At 42.5% G+C, this 19,966-nt stretch overlaps 1 protein-coding gene and 1 long non-coding RNA gene across 2 annotated transcripts in view; one reads left to right on the top strand and one right to left on the bottom strand.

Annotated features, from left to right (window-relative positions):
• Window positions 1-19,966, top strand: part of pknox2 (pbx/knotted 1 homeobox 2) — a 91,068-nt gene that overhangs the window by 29,598 nt on the left and 41,504 nt on the right. The gene's annotated exons all lie outside the window — the stretch shown is intronic.
• LOC119476175 lies at window positions 1,231-19,702 on the bottom strand. The gene is made up of 3 exons (XR_005203962.1): window positions 19,527-19,702; window positions 8,766-8,774; window positions 1,231-1,377 (listed from the first exon to the last, which is right to left on the bottom strand). It is a non-coding gene; the product is annotated as an uncharacterized LOC119476175 (long non-coding RNA).

The raw sequence follows: 19,966 nt of genomic DNA, 5'->3' as shown, positions 1-19,966 counted from the left end.
AAAGCTGACACGGTTTGTCTGCCATTGGTTTCAGCCCAATGGCCTTTTTGGCTGCCGCAGATGAGGGGCCTGCCAAATTCTATTACACGCTGAATAAACCAACATGTTCACCTATGAGAAGCAGGCATTATAGAGGCAGTGTGGTAATGGATACTGTAAAGTGGGTGTACTACTACCACAACACTGACTCAGGCTCATTCCCTGGCTGTTATGTATCTGCTAGTTTGTTTATGGGAATGTGGGAGATAATCAGTTTCATGCATGTCCTTTATTGGTTATAAAGCTATAACATTACCAGGAAATATTTCTTGACTTTTTGCATCATTGGCAAAGACAACGCTAACTGATGTTTGTGTATATCACCCACATGTAAAAGTTACAAGCATCTGCAAACCAAAAGCCTATCTGAATATCATATAATGGTAGAATTCCCCTTAAATGTAACCAGTAAAAGTGTATAAAAAGTGCAGAGCTGTTTCTTCACAGTGAGGCCAAATGGGAGGTAATTATCTCTTTTGGGGAAACATGCAAATAGGAATCACAGAGTCGGCATTGAGGGTGAATTCAAGGCAACAACAAACAGCAGAGCAGCATTGTACGGCGTGTCTGGACACAGTGGAAATTAGGCCAATCATCCTCCGGCTATGTCTGTTGTGGGCAGTGAGCAGAGGTAAAACTATTGTCATTTGGCAGAAGGATAATGCACTCTGATGTTACGAGGAAATTGGCTTTTTGTGAAATTGTTTCACTTTGTTGGTGTGCTATCGAAATGATATTGAATTACCTTATGTAAATGCTGGTACACATTTACTCAAGTTACAAAATTAGACAACATTTGACTGTCAACCACGCAGGATGAGACCCCACCAACCCAGTCAACATGTTTTACCTTATATTCTCCAAACCATCTACCATACAGACGGTTATATGACCTCTGAATTAAAAACAACAACAAATAGTAGGTTTGAATATGGCAATAAGTAGTACTAAAAGTGTTTTATTAAATGTATTTTTGATCAGAAAACAAAATCCTGTGGATTATTGGTATTGATTTAAATATAAAGAGTTCATGATCTTATAACCTATTTACTTTTTACTAAGCCTGAGGACATTATTAGGATTTTAAAGTAGTGCAGAAAATAAGATATGTGTTAAAATACCACTAATAATACTACCAATGAATCAGTACTGATCTCAAGCCAGACTTGAACAGCCAAGCTTAAACTATGTCTAAACATGTTTCAATCAAAACTGAGGGCCACACCTCTCCATAATAAAATATAACATTTCTAAATATATATATCCTTATCCATTCAATGTGTATTACCTATGGTAAGTTAGGTGGCGGTCGGCGTGCTCCCAGTTTAGAGAAACAGACTAACTAACTGGTCGATGCAGCGGTAGACCAGCAAGTCCCGTGTTCTGAGAGGTAAAATGACTGTTTTGTGAATGGAGTCTGGTGACTTTGAAGAGAGCATAGATAACGTCTTCAGTTCCCCGTCAGAAAGGGCTGTCTGGTGGCGAGGTAAAGTGGTGAAGATATTCTAAATATAGCTTACACTTAAACTGATATAGATTTTTTGAAGGTGGCTTAAATCTGGACGTGGAACTGAAGCCGTTATATCGCTCTCTTCAAAGCCACCAGACTCCATTCACAAAACAGTCATTTTTACCTCTCAGAACACGGGAGTAAACATACAGCCCTACTTCAGAAAATCCCTGACTGTTGTACATAGAAGAAATAAAAGCAGTTCATTAACTGGTGGAGAGCTGAAAGCATTGTCGTCTTTGCACTGTCTGGAATCTGCTGTTCTTTTTCCACAGACGCTTCTGGAGAATCTACTAAGTACGGCAGATGTGTCTGATCATTTGGGCTGCGGGCTGTTTTTGTCCCCTAAAATGCCGTCCAGGCTGCAGCGATGGTGGGACGATGGCTGCGGTTTAAGACTCGGGCCTAGTAGGAACAGCTGTCCTACAGCTGCCATCGCTCCTGCTTTTGGGGTGGTGGAGGGGGGGTTTGAAAAACAGTCCCAAACCTCCTGGGTCAGAGCCCTGGTATGGCGGTCTCCCTGGCAACTGGAGCTGAGACTGTGGTGGTGTGTGTCTTTGTGTATGTGTCTACAGTGTGTGTGTGTGTGGGGAGAACAATCTGGCCAGTGAGAAGCAGAGTACCGGGGGTTAAGGCTACAGAGTCGATCCTCACTTTATCTGTATCTCATTCAATTCACAGACTCTTTAGCCTGAGACGATGTGGGACGTAGCCAGAGCGGTGTACGCACTGTCAGTTTCCCCCCCGAAAACCAACAAACATTCAAACCAGAATGCCGTGATTAATATTCTGTCTCTCCTTCTTCTTTTTTTCTCTAACTACTCTCTAAGCTCAACTCAAGGGAATGTGGAGCTCCCTGAGCAGGGCAAGACGTTGTGAAAGGGGGAAAAAAGGGAAAGGGAAAGGGAAAGGGTGGGGGGAGAGATCAGTGAAAAGAGAACGTGAGTTTAGGAAGAAAGAAGAGAGAGCAATGACGGGAATGAGAAAGAAGATAGGGGGATGGAGAGGAGAGCAGCGGAGGGCTCTGGAGATGGAAACGCAGGGAGGACAGGGATGAATGGGAGAGGGGGAAAGTGGATATGTGGAGATACTTGGCTTGGGCCCCATCAAAATAGCGGTTGTCATGCTTACTCAGCCCTCCCTCCTCTCTCTCTCTCTCTCTCTCTCTCTCTGTCTCTCACACACTCTCTTTCACCTTCACACTCCAAACCTCTCTGACAGCCTCTAATCAAATGCAATTTAAGAAAACTGGTTTTACTAAAATTACAAACCAGTGTGATGTCTCAGAGGAGTTTTCAAAACATCACGTTTTGCAGTGACTTTAAAATGCATTAACTTTTACGCAAATGCACCAGCAGGTCATTTCTAAGTTTTAATTCTTCTTTTTAAACCTCGATTTAAATCCAAGCTGCCTTTACACTACTTCCCAGCCAATGTATATCGATACAGTGGTTGCCCAAATCCTGGCAATTAACGTCCACAGTGTATTCTCACACTTAAACTTCAAACTATATATCGCCCACCAACCTTCTGTGCAAACACATTTGATGAGACAGCCTGAGTTTGTGTTGTGTTTAGTGAGAAATACTGTACAGTCTATTACAATAAGCTCACAAGACAAAAGCACAGTAACAGGTGTTAGCTGTGACACATGAGCACTTACTGAGTATTGGCTGATCAAGGTGTGAGAAGAGTGTGTGTGTGTGTGTGTGTGTGTTTGTGGAGAAGAGCTTGACTTGACATCAGCAGCACAAATGGAGTTTCTAACTTCGTGTTTTCTTAAAGTATAATTTGGAAAGCAACACATTTTAGATCTAAATTGGCTCTATGCTCATATTTAGATGTAAATGTATGCACATATTTCAAACATCCATTAACACCACCTGAACCTTACCTACCTACCTAACTACCATTAGCGCTTAATGGTATTTTATTTTTTTAACCTTAGTGGTATATATGGTAATATTGTGGGATAATGATTGTGATAAGATTATGTTTTCATAACCTGAATGGCAAAATACTGTAAATCTTGCCGTGGTCACATTTAACGACCGGCCGGCAGAAGAATAATTATATGGATTTGCAATTGACTTTTCAAAATAAAAGCCTTGTGACAGCACTTGACTGCTAGAAACTGTATCTTTCATTCATATTATTTATATATATATATATATTTATATATATATATATATATAGTACCATCATTAATATTACTATTATTATTGTATTAACCTATACTACACCTATATATTATTGTTATTAATGTTATATCTTATCTCATTATATCTTCTCATATCATTTCTTACATCTTCTTGTATTATCATTTATAGAGCTATACTACTATTATACTATTACATTACACTACTGTATCATACACTATAATATACACTACTATATTCAGTGCACTATTTGCACTCCCATTGTCACTTCACTGCTGTACTTATGTTATCTTATTTTTATTTTATTTAACTTTATTCTATTTAATTTGATCTCTTTTTAAGGTGTATTGTTGTTTGGACGTGTTGTTTAAGCTACTGGATGCCTACATTTCCTTCGGGATCAATAAAGTATCTATCTATCTATTTATCTAAACTGGATTGTGTATTACGTTTCGAGAGATTTTGTCACGGATTACGTTAAAAAATAAAGTAAATTACTCTTCAAAGAATGCCAAAATGAACAAATAAATAAAGAAATGATTCACAAAAATCGACTGTTGCAATAACAGTGGCTAACCTATAAGCCGTTGGTTACAGTAATGATTTAACATTTGCATAGAATAAATATTTTTTAGTGATACTTAATGTCTGGTTCCTAACATGCATCATCAGATTGCATCTCAGGTGATGTCAAAAATCACGTTGTCAAAAAGGCGTAATGTGCTGCATGATTTCATATAAACCTCTACATCAGTGGATGCTCTCTGCTTCTTCCCAGGCCGGTACTGTGCTTTAGAAGAAACACAAGACACAGACAGATCTTTAAATGTGATGCGTTTTTCCTCTTAGTCACAAGTGGGCCAGTTTTGGCCGCCCCGATGACAAGAAAACACCAAACACAGAGGGGCTGGACGTTGTTTCCATAGAAACAGACCTCATGCGAAAAGGTCACTGTCAGAGGTTTTTCTCAGAAAAAGGCAGAAGGATTATTGGAGGGGAGGTTGAGGGGGGGGGAGTCAGACAAGAACAAAAAAAAAAAGCAGTTTTATTATCCATTTTTATACATTCCTCTTTCCCCTCAATGAATATTCTAACAATGAAAAAATGTAGGATTTAAATAGCGCAATTACATGGCTGTGGATGGTGAGAGCCCCCTCTCTTTTTTTATTATTATTTCTTTATTCTCTTTTGAAGTCGGGAATTGAAAAGGGAGAGTGGTCGACAGCCTGAGCGATGCCTGAGCTTTGTGTTTTGGTGCAGATACGCCGCCTGCCTGCCCCCTCAATCACTGGCAGTTCCTTCCTCTCTCCCCTCCCTCTCAAGTCGTTTTAATTAAGTCAGTCTCACTGGCATGGTAGGCAAAGATAATTGGAGAGGGTTTTTGGATGCCATTTACTCTAAATGGCGCCTGTTTCTTCCCATTCTCTCGCCTTTTCTCCACTCCCACAGCTTCTCCCGCCACCCCTCCCCTCCCGCTCCTCATCTCCTGGCAAGGAGTTACCTATCTTCCCTTTCCTTCCCCTTTTTCTCCGCTTCCATCTTATATTCAAACGTGAAATATGGATTAACTTCTTCTGTGCGGCTGAGGGGACGACTTCCTGTGAATTGCAAATTTTGGCCAACACTGCAATTTATTTGAAATGGCAAATCAGGCAAAGCAATTTACTGGAAATGAGGAGGTGCTTTGAACTTTCCTCCTTTGAAAAAGTTTGTGTTTTCTCATCGCATGGGGAGCATCTGCTGAGAGAAAAAATCATATAAACGTCTATCCATTGCTTTAATCCTGAAAACAAGATGGGCTTTGATCCGAATCTTTATTTGCGTGAATGAGGTGTTGGGGAATGCTTTGGGAAATCTTCAGGCATTCAGAAAGTGCATGTTGTCAATGATGATCAGAGTTGTATTCATGTTCCATATCACTTCCATATGTCCGACACATTCTCCCAACTCGCCAAATACCGACGCTTCGTCGGTGCCCCTCGGCATCGGAGACCAATTTTGAGACTTTTGGACCTTTTGACGTCTCAGGGAACGTATACACTTATACATACATGCATAGTGTCCTTTCAAAATAAACTTCCGTTTTCACAGGAAGAGCTAGATTTAGACAACACAACCACTTAAGTAGGGTTAGGAAACAGTCGTGGTTGACGTTACCTTCACTGCCTAGCAACTCACATGACTCTAGCGATACTAACGAGTCACGTGACTACTGACGTGACAAAATAAGTCAACTTTTAGTTTGAACAGCGGTCTCCTGGTTGAAAGTCCTGTGTTTGTTTAACTCGTCTCTCCCTCACGCTCTGACCGTTGATAATGCCGAGGGTTTAGCTGAAAGCCCGGTGCGTCGCAGTCGCTAAAGGGTGCCTCCGTGCGTCGCTATCCAATCATCTCACCAAATGGCGGTATTTGACGAGTTGGAAGTGAGAATGAGATTGACATGTCGGGAGTTGTTACTTGCATTAAAAGCAGGTCAGTTTGTGTTTATTGATTATCAACTTGTATTACAATGCACTTCAACAGGCTAGCTCTAAACTCACTTGTAATATACGGGGTAACGTTGTAGGAATGTGCAGCACATAAAGTGTATCATGTGCTCGATGCATGATTGATAGGCCAAACTAAACACAGTGAAAGGTGGAAGTACACGTGTCCATACTAATCCATGTTAGCAGCACCACCAATGTTTCAATGGTCCATGCTGTATTTCAACCGTGTGGGATTTGTCAGTGTGTGTGAGTGTTAAGTGTGCGTGTGGGGCTCCCTCTATCAATCAGGTATGGCCTGGCTCTGCTGCTGAAAGGGGGCTACAGTGGGCCACCCATCCAGCCGGGCGCTCTGGGGAGATCCAATGTCCTTAGTGCCTTAATGCGCTCCAGATGTCCCTTTAGCCGAGGGAGAGAGAGAGGGGGCGACGGAGAGGGGGAATGTGAGGCTGTTACCTCAAAGTAGACCTTGATCTGGCTCACGGACTGGAGCTCTGGTTTGTCAGACATTCTCGTCGGGGCGGGGGGGCGGGTGATGTTTGGGCACCTGCAGTTTTCTGTTATTGATGGCTAAATAGATTTATTTCCTCATTTAAAACCTGACATTTGTTTTTGTCTCTCAAGTGCGTATATACATCTTAGTGCATTGCTTGTAGTCTTTGCCTCTGTCCTCCTTCCCTCCTTTAAAGGGGACCTATCATGAAAAACCTACTTTTTTTCAGTGCTTGTGGACATGCATGTGGGTATCTGAAGTGACTACCAACCGTAGAAATAGAATAGGAGTAAAATCTATGTCATTTAATTCATCGTAGCAGGATGGTCAGAGCGGCGGACATCAAACGCATGATTTCTTATTGAACCGGTACAGCACTGAGAGCCTATCCCCCCCATTATTCTAAATAACATTAAATATGACAAACATGTATTGATAAGTAAAGAAAACTGTTTTTCTTCTGATGCAACCGGAATCCTCTGAAGCTGCATTACGGAAGGGCTTGCAGCCGGGCACCGCCGGAGAGGACGGTGCATAATGCGCGGAGACATCAGCCTCAAAACGCCACCGCTTAGGGTCAGAGGGCCCGCAAACTATTAAGTAGCCTACAACTACACCCGCACACAGAGGGATGATGAGAGGAGACGCACTCTTAGACTCATCATGACACATTTTGTTAGAACAAAACGTGTCTGGGAAGGAGTGTGTGACAGAGACGTGAGCCGCAGGGAGGCTCTGCTGCTGGCAGTCATCTCTCTGGTCAATGCCTGAAAGCTTCATTATATTCCATTATATTCTGAATCGTCACCTGCCACCTGAATTTTCTTTTACATAGATAAAACGTTGTTCTAGCGCCGACTCAATTTAACAGTGTGTGTGTGCACTGTGAACCTGCCTGTGTAGGCAGCATCTTACAATCTGCGCCCTTGAAATAGCAGGAAAACACTACGTTTGACTTTAGCCCATGCAGATTTTTGTTGGTCAATGCTTTCAATCGCTTTCTGTCGCTGCGTCAGGATAGCAATGTGCCAACAAAGCGCCTGACCACACCTCATTTTAACACCAACACGCCCATGGGTGCACAGATGGGCTCAAGTACATTTCCTACTTACAAAACGTGGATATATAATAAAATCCTGCAATCAGGATTCAAGCGCTCTGCTGCCATCTTGCGTCTGTAGTTATCAAGTACACCCCAGGTACAGGTACCTTTTACCGCCGCGACATCACCCTGGTAACGCGGCGGCAATCCTGTCAAATGAAACCAGCGTGGGTGCTGGGCGTGAAAATGACAACCGCGTCGGTCTGAAACTAGTAACTAATATACATTTATTGAAGCTGGAAACACGCATTTAAATGTATTAGGAGTTCATATGACATGAGCACATCCACTGCAGATATCAGCTTAATAAAGTCAATCTATGGCTCAACGTTACCTACGGTGTTGATCTTCCGTCAATCTTCCGCATCCATGAGGCCTACAGAGCAAAGGCAGTAGCGTCTCCTTTAACTCCGCCTCCCAGACCGCGCTCCAGCCTCGGTCTGGGTCTCATTCACATGAACGGAGGAAGGGAAAGAACTCTGGATTCAGCTATATACAACTTTTAGGACTGATTTAAATAAGGACTATTAGAGTGTTCATAGACGTCTCTTTCCCAATGTACAGTGAGTCTACCTCACAATAGCTCAATTAGCTTACTTTGTGTTTCAGCAGGACGTTAGCTTGATGTTTCTTTGATGAAAAGCTGAAAGAGCACTGATGCTTAGCTTATCAGTATGATGATGCAGGTTATCGTTAATAACTGCTGGAGAAAGTCTCTCATTTTTCATACTATTATAAAACTGGTCAAATATGTGCTGCAAGGTGCCCGCTCCTTCTGATGTAGAGTCAGACAACTAGGTAACGTAGGTTGCACGGACACCGTTGCACATGAACAAGAGATTAATTTCTCCTTTGTGGCAGTAAACACACCACACAGGCTTGCTGATAACTGTGCTATATTAAGCTTCACAACACTACAGCAGCACTGTATGGCAGCCGGGCTCCCACTTTGCACCGACACTCCCTCCTCAAACACCAGGAGAGCCTCTCCAGAGAGACTCTAGCAGAGCTACATCACAGGTACCCACACAAGAGACTCTCTCAAAGGGGCATAAACATGCTTCTAGAGGCTGTCAAAGTTCCACCAGACTCCCGTCTTTAGAGCGGAGACGTGGCTCTGATGACTGGCACCGTGGCCACGCACGCCGCTGTCCGTACACTGAGCTGTGGTCATTCAGACACAGATGTTACCTTCTCAGTGGTGGAATGTAACTAAGTACATTTACTCTAGTACTGTGCTTAAGTACAATTATAAGGTACTTACTTTACTTGAGTATTAACATTTTATGTTACTTTGCATATTCAGATTATTAATAGAAAACATAATAAATAAGCAAATCAACTAATGCATTATGATGTATTATAACATGTTAAGTTACTCAGCAGTATATAAATATATATTACAAGAGATTAACACATGCATTATTAATTATAATTCAATGATATAATATATATTACTATATATAATAATGAGTACTTTTAATTTTGATACTTTAAGTATATTTTGATGCTAATATTTGTATACTTTTACTTCAGTAAGATTTTTAATTCTGGACTTTAAAGCTTGTAACAGTACTCTGTAGTATTGCTACTTCAGTAAAAGTTCTTAATACTTCTTCCACCACATGTTTTAACTTTACTAGAAGGTAGAGTCCTCACAGGATTTGCGCGTGGACTCTTTAAAGCCATTTCCTCATGCTTGGTTGAAATGTCCTTCTACTACTGCCACTCTTACTTTCTTTTCTCCTCTAACAACTCCTTTACCTCCAGTGTGACCTGGCACTCTCCAGTCCCCTCTTGACTTTCCCCATGTCCTCTCGACAGTGTGTCTACAGCTCTCCTCATCTTTCTGCCCCTTTCTCTCCGACTTTCCCTTTTATTTTGAGCTCTCTGCCCACCCAGCCTTCTTTCACACTGCCTTCCTCTCTCTCTCTCTCCCTCCTGCTTGTCTCTGTACCTCTGCTGTCCATCTCTCTGTCCCCCCTGCCACGCATGCTCCACGCCTCTCCGCATGGCATTTCAGGGGAAATTTAATATGGGTTTGTTTGGTGTTTCCAAGAATTCCATTCGGCTGCCGGCTCTCTTTGCCCCCCCCGACACTAAGACAAACAGAGGCCGTCCAGCCAAGAGCAGCAAACACCGCCGGTGTTGGCCTCATTATTTGGTCTTCACTTTCAGTGGCGTTTTTAAGTGGAAAAAAAATGGTGGGGAAACAACTACTCTGCCCAGATTTACTTTACACCATTTAATATTTGACATAATGAGCTAGTTCACATTTCCCACACAGGTGATAAACCGATGTGTTCTCCTAAACAACGGTTCGTATGATATCTAACGAAAAGTTATGCCTCATTTTTCATTCTCCTATGAATGTCTAGTGATAATTTCCGCTCCAGTCTTTTCAAAATAAACGTCCTTCTTCACAAAAGACGACAAAACTACTTAGTTAGGTTTAGGAAAATAGTGTGTTGTTAAGTTAACGCCACACCGGAAGTGGCGTAACTTAAGTATGGAAGCTACGTGACAAATAAATCAACGTTGACTTCTGGTTTCACACGGGACACAAACAGCGGTCTTCGGTCTTCCTGGAGAAGCAGTCCACCTTAAATCTGATTATTTTGTACCGGCGGTTCAGTTCACCGAGGTGTTTTATCTCAAGTTCTTCTTCAAAGACAACGACAGACTTTCACATTAAGTGCTGTAGAAGATAACCCACATCGTCATGGTTACCACAGTTAACTCTCTTCTTTACTAACTACTACAAGCAAATGACAACAACAGTAGCCAATCGAATTGCAGCGGGACAATGGGCCCACCTGGCATCCAATTTGTGCCATGCGGTTTCATTGCCAAAGGCTTTGGGCATGCTAGTCATGCTTCATCCTCAATAATGTTTCATCAGTTTTCACAACAGTTATTGGTCAGTGCAGGATAAAGCTTGATGTTGCACATTTTATTTTGTCTTCATGATCTGATATTGAAGCCCGACATCTTGGCAGCTAAACTTCTACTTCTACATTTTTATATCTGAACAACTTGTGACATATACTGTGAACAAAGTCAGAAACCTTTAGAAGTATCTTAACAGTTTTTTTTTTTTAATGAAATACAACAGTAATTCAGATTATATGTATTTGTATTACATACAAATAAAGCTTTTGAGTGGTATGCATGTGACGTTGGACAGTTTTGCTGCAAGTAACATAGCCGTACCTCGAGCAAACTGAGTTGCCAGATGTCTCTTCTTCTCTCCCTCCTTTGCATGCTCAAAGAGTCTGAACTGTCATCACTCTGGCTGGGCTTCCCGATGCAGACTTGTCGTACATGCCAGTCTGCTCAGTCATCCTCTGGTTGTGTCTGGCCTGCAGCAGCTCTTTGCCTGCCCGTCCCTCCAACACTAACTCACCACCCAGATCTCTGCTAACACTAAAGTGGCTAACACTGCAGACACACACGCACACACAGACATGCACATGCACACATAGAGAGAGCCACCCACCTGCTAATCCCCTTCTCATTAATCCCCCACCACCCTCCTCAAATATTCCCTTCTGCTGATCTCATTGTGAGGGAGTGTGTGAATGTGATGATGGTGGCGGTGCAACAGGGCCTTCTGCAGAGGAAGCCTGGGTCCATTTAAAGTGCTATTTCACTTTCACTTTGGTAGAACATTTCCAATTTTCAGCGTATTCACACCTACACAGGAGTTCAGGAGAATTCCACCTCAAACATCAGCCGTGCAGCCCAGGGGGGTGTTCAGGAGTTTCTCCCAATCAGCTCTCAGTGAACTCTAAAACATGTCACACTGCCTGTTTAGAAGGTAGATCCAAGACAAACAGGTCAGCCGTCAGGAATTATGGGTAGGGGGGACAGACTTTCCAAATTGGACCCGTCATCGACACACACTCCAGGTCGTCTAGTCTCACGTGATACCAGTATCTTCACTGTAGCTATAAAACTGAACCCGCTACAGCTCCTCACCTTTGTATGTTCTGCTTCACCTGTACCTGCTGCTTCTTCACACTTTTCTTTGGCTAGAAGTTTGGCCATTGCCTCTCTGATCCTTTCGTTTTCTTGTTCTCCTGGCTTCTCTTTTTTGAGCCCCTCGTAGCCAGCTATATTTGCATATTTTAATGACTTTGCCTGCCTGATTGTAAACATGTAGTGAATTATTGTAAAGGAGAATCAGGCTTCTAGTGCATTTTAGCAAACACAGTCTGTATATAGCTATTAATATTTAAAGAAAGAACACTAACAGTCTATTCCTGACTGATCAACACTTTTGTAATTAACCCTCTGAGACCCACAATAGACCTGTTTTTGTCTTTTTTAAGGGGGGGACAGGGGACAGTATATACATGTCACATACTCCTATGTGAATTAATTAATGATTTATGACTAGACCAACTTGACACATAGCGCTGAGCTGCATCTCAAATTAATCTCCAGGTTCCAGCTTTCAGACGATGTTCACCACACACACTTGTTTTGGTTTGTATAGTTTAGTTATTTAGTTAATGTTGTGTTTCACCTTTATTATCTTGTAAATAGCCTAAATGTGAGGTTGAAAGTGAAAGAGGGGGTGGCTGAATATGAGCATGGTGAATGAAATGGAATCAAAAACTGAGTTACTGTCACTCACATCACTTCTAGTTCAAATGCTTTTTTGAGTTTGAGCTGTCAACTCTTTGCATTAAAGTACACACTCGGTACACAAACCGGACTTTATCTTTGATTCTATGTAGAGTTAAATGTTAAAGCGAATAAGCCACCCTGCATCCTGTGTCAGTCACGTCCCCCCACCAGTAGCTAAAGTTGTGATAAGAAGGTATCTTTAAAAAAAAAAAAAAAAAAGGGAGCCTCGCAGATGCAACGGCAGATAAGAGGCACAATGTATGTGCCAGCAAACATGACAGTGGAGGAAGAGGAGGACTGAAGTGGTGGTGGTGGTGGTGGGGGAGAGGCAAAGTGTCTGGAAAGGATTCAGCGGGAAACTCTTGTAGATTACATTTCCTCTCCATGAGCTCGGCCGTTCCAATTTCAGCTTGAATTTTTCTACCTTCAGTGTTCTGATGGTTATCAGCTTAGCAGAGGAAATGCTCCTCCTGTGTGTGTGTGTGTGTGTGCGTGTGTGTGTGTGTGTGTGTGTGTGTCGACCGCAGGACACTCGGCCCTACACCACCTTGCAACATCACAATGCCTATAAGCTACTATTCTTGGAGTTGGCAGCTGAATGGTACATGCGGGAGTATGTGTAGCTTATATGTATAAAACATCCATTCATCTCTTTGGCACAGGAACAAAAAAAAAGAATGGCTTCAATAAAACATCAGTTCCCTTCTTCTTCTTCTGTGTTCTTCATCTTCATGTTTTATTTGAGTAGAAGAGGCCGGTGACACTATTAATCAAGACGTGATTAATGAAGCTGTAGCCTACATCCCCAATGAGCTGATGAAAGTTTCTCTTATCATCTGGAGGATGTGGAGGAGACCTGCCGGGTCGTCTCACAGGATTTCAGTCCAACCTTGAAGGAAAAGGCTGGCAGGCTCCATCTCTCAATACTCTCTGACTTCCCAAGACCAACTGGTCCCGAATAGCCCATATAGTTTCAGTTTGAGCTCCGTCAGTTCGTCTTTCTTGTCGTTTTTTAAATGGGATTTGAGTTAGATGCCTGAAATAAGGTCTGTGGTTGACACAAACTGGAGAGATTTTAACGTTTTGTTCTATGATATAAAATCAGTAAATATCCCACTTGGGAATTTTGAAGCTTTTACACACCTTAAAAAAGGGCGATGCTAACCTCCAGGTTGGCCTACAAAAACACATCATCCCTGCAGCCCTTTAGAGTTAGCATGCTCACAATAACATCAGCTCACAGCACAGCCTCACAGAGCAGCTAGCACGGCTGTAGACTCCTATAGTCTCGTTAAAAACGTCTCAGTAAAACAGCTGGGCACTGTTAGTTTTTAGCAAACGCAAACAGAAGTAAACAGTGCATTTGTTGGGGACTATTTTTAGCTGCTGATTTGATGTGCTAGTGAGTATTTACAGCAGCAGGCCGGTGTGGGATTGAGTCAAAACAGTGTTCATGAAGGAATATGTCACACAGTGACACAGTGTGGCTCACTGATGTGTTTTTAATAGTTTTTGGAGAACAATGGAGCTCTGGCACAGAGGAAGACGAGAAATCCGGCTTTGATACGCACACACAGTACTTGTTAGTGGATCCATTCACTGTTGGTTCTGGTCTTTTCATGCTAAACATGGCTTGAGATGCACGTTCTACTAAACATCATTTCATCCGTGGTTCTCTGAGCCTTTTGCTCCATACAGACGCTGTTGCAGTGCTATTTTTGTTGGTGGAGGGGAGTGCGATGTTGGCACTCTCCACCCACCCGCTTCCCAAGAGTGTGTGTGTGTGTGTGTTTGTTTGTGTGCCTGTATGAGTGTGTGTGTGTGTGTGTTTGTTTTAGGAAATGATGCAGTGCCAGTTTGTGTAAATTTAACCACGACAGAGCTGAAACAAAAATAAGTTCACTGAAGCAGGTCCGACAACCATTCGGTCGCCATGTTTGCCACGAGTCGTATACGTAGCGGAGCGTGACCGCGGTCTTGTTATCATTTTCTATGTGTGGGGACGGAGGAGCGTTTCTGCAGCCTGCTGGGAGGAAACACACCTCCATGCTGGCATGGAGCTGGAGCCAATGAGAAGCTGCTTTCACATTAGTGAACGCTCTCTTGGATATTGTGGCGTTTTACTGTACAGTCAAGAGCATCTCTATTCTCATGAAGGGGGTTATTGATTATTATGATAATCATGTGACACAGGAATCAATCAAATGTATACTCAATCTCTTATGTGCTGTTTTTATCAATTTTCCAATATCCATCTGACATACAGTAGTTTATTTAATACACATGTGTAGTAGCTCTGCTGTCTGTGGTCCCTTTTATTTACCCAACTCCTAATTATCCAATCCAATACCTGTACCATGTCTAGTTGGATGCAGCTTCTAGTATGTATATAACTGTCAAGTAGCTGACATCTTGCTGGAAACACTATTACCCTTATAAAATATGAGTAATTATTAAAACATCAGGCCGAGGGAAAACAGCTGAAAATGAACCTTTTGATGTTGATAAATCATTAAAATGCATTGCATGTTGTATGCATTATTAAAGGTCCTAAACACAAAATTCAGATCATTTCTATTGCCGACTTCTTCCAAGTCTATGGGGAAAACGGTCTTTATGGGCCCAATGGCATCATGGGACGGACACAGACGTTGTAGTACCAACGTTTGACCACTATGTCAAATTTGTTCCAAAGCCCGGCGCACTTCGTGGGTAGCAGCTCCCAGCTAACGGTGCTAACAGCACTAACAGCAAACAACGGTGAAAGTGTTCAGAGAGCTAACAGTGTTAACCTGAGGCCAAACCGGAGGGTAGGCGCTACACTTCCACGAGGACGGCGTCAGTCGGGATGGCGTTATCAGCTGTAACGGTACAAGTCCACCAGGTCCAGTGAGAACACTACGGGACACGCTGCTTCACTCAACTATACGGAAACCGGGACAGTCCCGCTTTAAAGCTTTCCCGAGTCCCGGCAGATATCTGTAAAACACTCAAATGTTTTGGGGGTTTGAAAATATGGTCACCCCACTCAACTGGCTGTTCAAGCGGTGACGCACCCTATTGTAGATCGTGCATGTGATTGGTCCCTGGTTTTCTGCTTGCAGTTTCAAACAGGAAACAGCATGGCGGCCTGCTCGTAAACTTTCAGTTTTTAGCGTAAAAACAATCCACCAAAATCTAACATTTTAAGCTTCTCGCTTAAAGGCGATGCCACTGTTTCATTTTTAGATCGCCTAGTTTCACAGCTCGGTCCAAGTTTTGTGAGCCGGACGCGTCGCGCTGGACGAGCTCATTTGTATAAAGTTGAGATTATTCAACTAATCGACTACTTCTCCTGCTTTCCATACATAGGAAATGAATGGAAAGCGTTGAGACGCCCTCCGTCACCGGATCTGGTGGAAATGCGCCGTATGAGAGCAGAGCAGAGCAGCAGTGGGCTAAAACAACAGAGCTAGGAGAAGCTCTGATTACAACACACACAGAGGGACACTTCATTCATCACTCCTCTATATCTTTACATAGACTATAGGTGATGATGATATATTAATGCTCTGGATATCGTAGAGAATTTTACACACTTTTGTTAAAAAATAAAGATTGATTCCAGTGGCATCATGAAAAGAAAAACTCTTTTTGTTATTTAAATGTGTTTAAGAAAGGAAACAATTAAAATGAAGTATCATTGTATTGCAGAAACCTCAAAACAATTGTAATTCTTGTTAGTCTTTAAGGTTTTTACATGACTAGAGACATGAATATGAACTTTCTCGCGTTGCTCTTTTTCTTACTTTTTTTTGAGTAAAGTAAAAAAAAAAAAGTTGAAGCTCAGGTACCTCTTGATCGAGATGATTAAAAATGGTACAATCATTTACCTGCAGCCTGAATATTCTTTTCATCTTTGTCTTATATGTTTAGCCTCCTCAGAAAAAAAGCCTTACCTCATTATAAGAAGGGCTTTTAGCTATGCTAATAAGGTTATTTGCATGCAAACCACTTGTCCTTGGGGAATTATAAAACATGTTCCACTGTACTGTAGTTTTACCACTATCCATTTTACTTGAGCCCTTAATCTAATTTTTAAAAGCAGGAAGGAACACAATCAAACCGGAATCTGTAATATCCAAACAAACATTTGCATAAATACAAAGAAAACAAGAATTGCAGTGAGATTGGAGCACATTGTCAGCAGTTAGAAAAGAAAGCGATGAATCTCGCAAACTGTCATACCCGAGGGGATTCCCTGTGTCTTCATTATGGCTGTGGGGCATATTTGAATATGTGAAGGGCGTTCATTAAGAAGTTCAGTATGAAAGAATCATCTGGAAAGGTTATAGATTTAAATTCAAGCATAAAATGTCATTGGAAAATTGATAAGGACGAGTCAGAGGAACCCTTTTTAGTGAAGTCCGCCCAGTCGGTGAGAAGAGGAGGACGCCAAAGGACATGTTTATAGCATCATGGTGACGATGATGATGCAGCGTTTTGGTTTTATTAAAAAAATACAAAGTTTCCTCAAACTGAGCTGCAGATTTGTGCAGATTTGACCTTGATAACACATTCTGAGCATCCCAGCTTGTTTATAGCTGACTCTAACTTGTAATCATTTAATTCATTTCCCCTTCGCTCTACAACCAACTCAGATCCATAGACAGCAAGCGACACAACTAGGGATGCCGTCTGGGATCGTTAACTTAGCAGCTCCGATGCTGCGTGAAGTGTCGGGGACACGCAGCTACTTTCCCAGTAAAAGTCTCCACCGCACATTTAGTTTAGTTTAGCAGGTTGTCAGCTGTGTGTCTGCCCGGCGTAACATTAGCAAGTGTCCGACAAACAGTGTGCGTGTTTGTGCTACGTTAGCAGCTCTAGCATTGCCGGTGGCTTCTTGCTCGTTGCCGCCGCCACACGTACAGTCTGTCAGCGCGGTGTAACTTTGACGAGTGTCCAACAGACCGTGTGTGTGTGTTGGTGATGAGTGTGAGGTTGTTGGTGGCGTTCTAGCTGTGATCGTAGGTGTAGCAGTGTGTGGACAGTTTATTTGTCGGTGAATAAATGCTACGAAACTCCAACTCCTACTAACTCCTCCGCTCCGCTCAAGCGAGCCGGAGAGACCGGAGCCGACTTCCTGTATCCTGCAACTCCGGCTCGGCCTCTTAAGGTGGGCTGTTAAGGTGGACCGGCATTTCTCCTTAAAGTGACGAGCTGCTCCTCTGAGCCGCTCAGCTTTTAATTAATTATCAATATTTCTTTTAACCGTTTTAACCGACAGCGTTAATCTGTTAAAATGCTTAATGTCGGTTAAACGGTGAATTATTCACATCCCTAGAAACAACATTGTGTTGAGTGTTGTTGTTGCTTTCTGCTTTTTGTGACTAGAGTTACATCTAAATGGGAACATGCTCCACCAAGTGGTGACCACAGAAGCTCTCAGCTCTTCTCTGTGGGTTTCATTTCAACAACAGACCCTCACTGTAATATTTGCAATGAGGTAACACTCCCAGAACACCGCAGCGATATGAAATTCATACTTCTCTCCTTCGACCACTGGACACGAAACTTCGTCAGTCCACCACGCCTCTCCACTTTTGTCCGTTAACAATGTCCACCCGATGTTGAACGTCCTTCACCAAGCTTCCAATCCGTGCCTTCTCTATCTTGTGGGATGAGTCCAATCAACAAGAGCAGGTGAATAAATGATACTAGTATGAATTGTAAGTGAGGAGCTGGGTGTTGTGAGGCTGGGTGGAGGGGGCTGCTGGCTCAGGTTAATGAGGTGGTCTGGGAGTGTGGACTGGGTCCTAACTGCAGTATGTGTGCAGCTCGCTCTAGCCTGAGGGGGATTTGTAGCCCTAAGACCACTGGTGAGACTATCTTCGCCTCCGGCTGTGTATGCTCTTCGAGTGTGTGCGTGTGTGCATGTGCGTTGGGGCGAGAGACGGTGTGTGTGATATTGCCCTCAGGATGACAGTGGTTGAAGCTTTGCAATCTCTGTGTTTAATGTTGGCATTTGTGCATTAATATATGTTTGCATGCATGCCCATTCCCGTGTGTGTGTGTGTGTGTGTGTGTTTGTGCTCTGATCTGTGTGTTTTCCGATTCCTGTGTTGAGTCTGACCATAAATGTGTACACAGAGCCCCTCCTCCTCCCCGGCCCCCAAATCTCATTACCATTCCGCCCTTCCCTCCACCATTTTACGCAACGGCATCAAGGCCTCGCCTCTCGGTGTTTGCATTGTAAATCAGGCCTGACAATAAGGCGATGATTAGATCCCACTCATATTCAAAAACACCTGATTTATTTATTCATCTTCCTCTCTTGCAGGGCATCGAGATGCATAATATCTGACCAAGGTGACATACCCCAATTCCAAATGTTATTCATTGCATTTGCAGGTCAGCCTCTTAGCCAACAAACTCAAACAGGGCAGATTAAATGAGATTTTGAAGGGAGGATGAGCAAACGGGCTCCTTACATCCACGGAAAGGCTTGTTCTCTCCCTCCTGCATGTATATCTGCTATCAGATCTGGTATCAGAACGGGTGCTGCAGTTTGGATAGTGAATCTATAGCCTTGAGTGTAAAACTGTGATACGCCGTCTCTGTTTTCATGAATATGCACAAGATATTATTTATGGAAAGCTTCAGGATTCTGAGAAGCAGATCCAATTGATCACTAGTTAAGTCAGACAAGCCTTTTGCACTGTTGTTGTTTTGTTTTTTAAGAAATTGGCATCGTGGGGATTGAGCTAATTTCTCTCCGAATTGCAGACTGCCCTTGTGAAGTTATTTTCGTTATTTTTTCGAAGCATTTCTGTAACTAATGAAAGCAAATGAACTCATGTTATTTTTGAGAGGCTTTTACTAGTTGAAAACAGCAAAGAGAATTTAGAGGGCCCTAAAAAGGTCTTGGTTGGTAATCAATACCAAGTAAATACATGTATACATAAATATCAACATAACATAAATATAAATAAATAAAGCATCAGATCAAAAAACTAAACTGCATGATAACTGTGCTACATATACAGTTTACTGTATATATATCCTTATAGTCAGTGTATTACATTCAGTAAGTTAGACGACATTCGGCGTGCTCCAAGAGTACTGGCAGGAAGCTAAGCGACGTACCGCTGTGGACGCCACGTTAGTTCAGATCAGAAAGTCACACACTAACACAGACTAACTAACCGGTCGATGCAGAGGTAGACCTGCAAGTCCCGTGTTCTGAGAGGTAAAATGACTGTTTTGTGAATGGAGTCTGGTGGCTTTGAAGAGAGCATAGATAACGGCTTCAGTTCCCCCTTCAGAAAGGGCTGTCTGATGGCGAGGTAAAGTGGTGAAAATATAGATTTTCTTAGGTGGCTAAAATCCGTTTTTCTGCTGCTTCCATCTACAGCCGCTTTACCTTTCAAAAAATGGTCTCACTACAATGACATGGCTCCTATGGAGACTGACATCATCACACATGAATACAGTTGGGCTCAATCGATCCACAAGAGTCTCATCTTTACAGTGATACCCAGTTTATGTAATTCAAAGACTGTT

This window comes from Sebastes umbrosus, chromosome 17, assembly GCF_015220745.1.
Source record: "Sebastes umbrosus isolate fSebUmb1 chromosome 17, fSebUmb1.pri, whole genome shotgun sequence".
Classification (NCBI taxonomy): domain Eukaryota; kingdom Metazoa; phylum Chordata; class Actinopteri; order Perciformes; family Sebastidae; genus Sebastes; species Sebastes umbrosus.
This window is presented reverse-complemented; position numbering and strand designations above follow the sequence as displayed.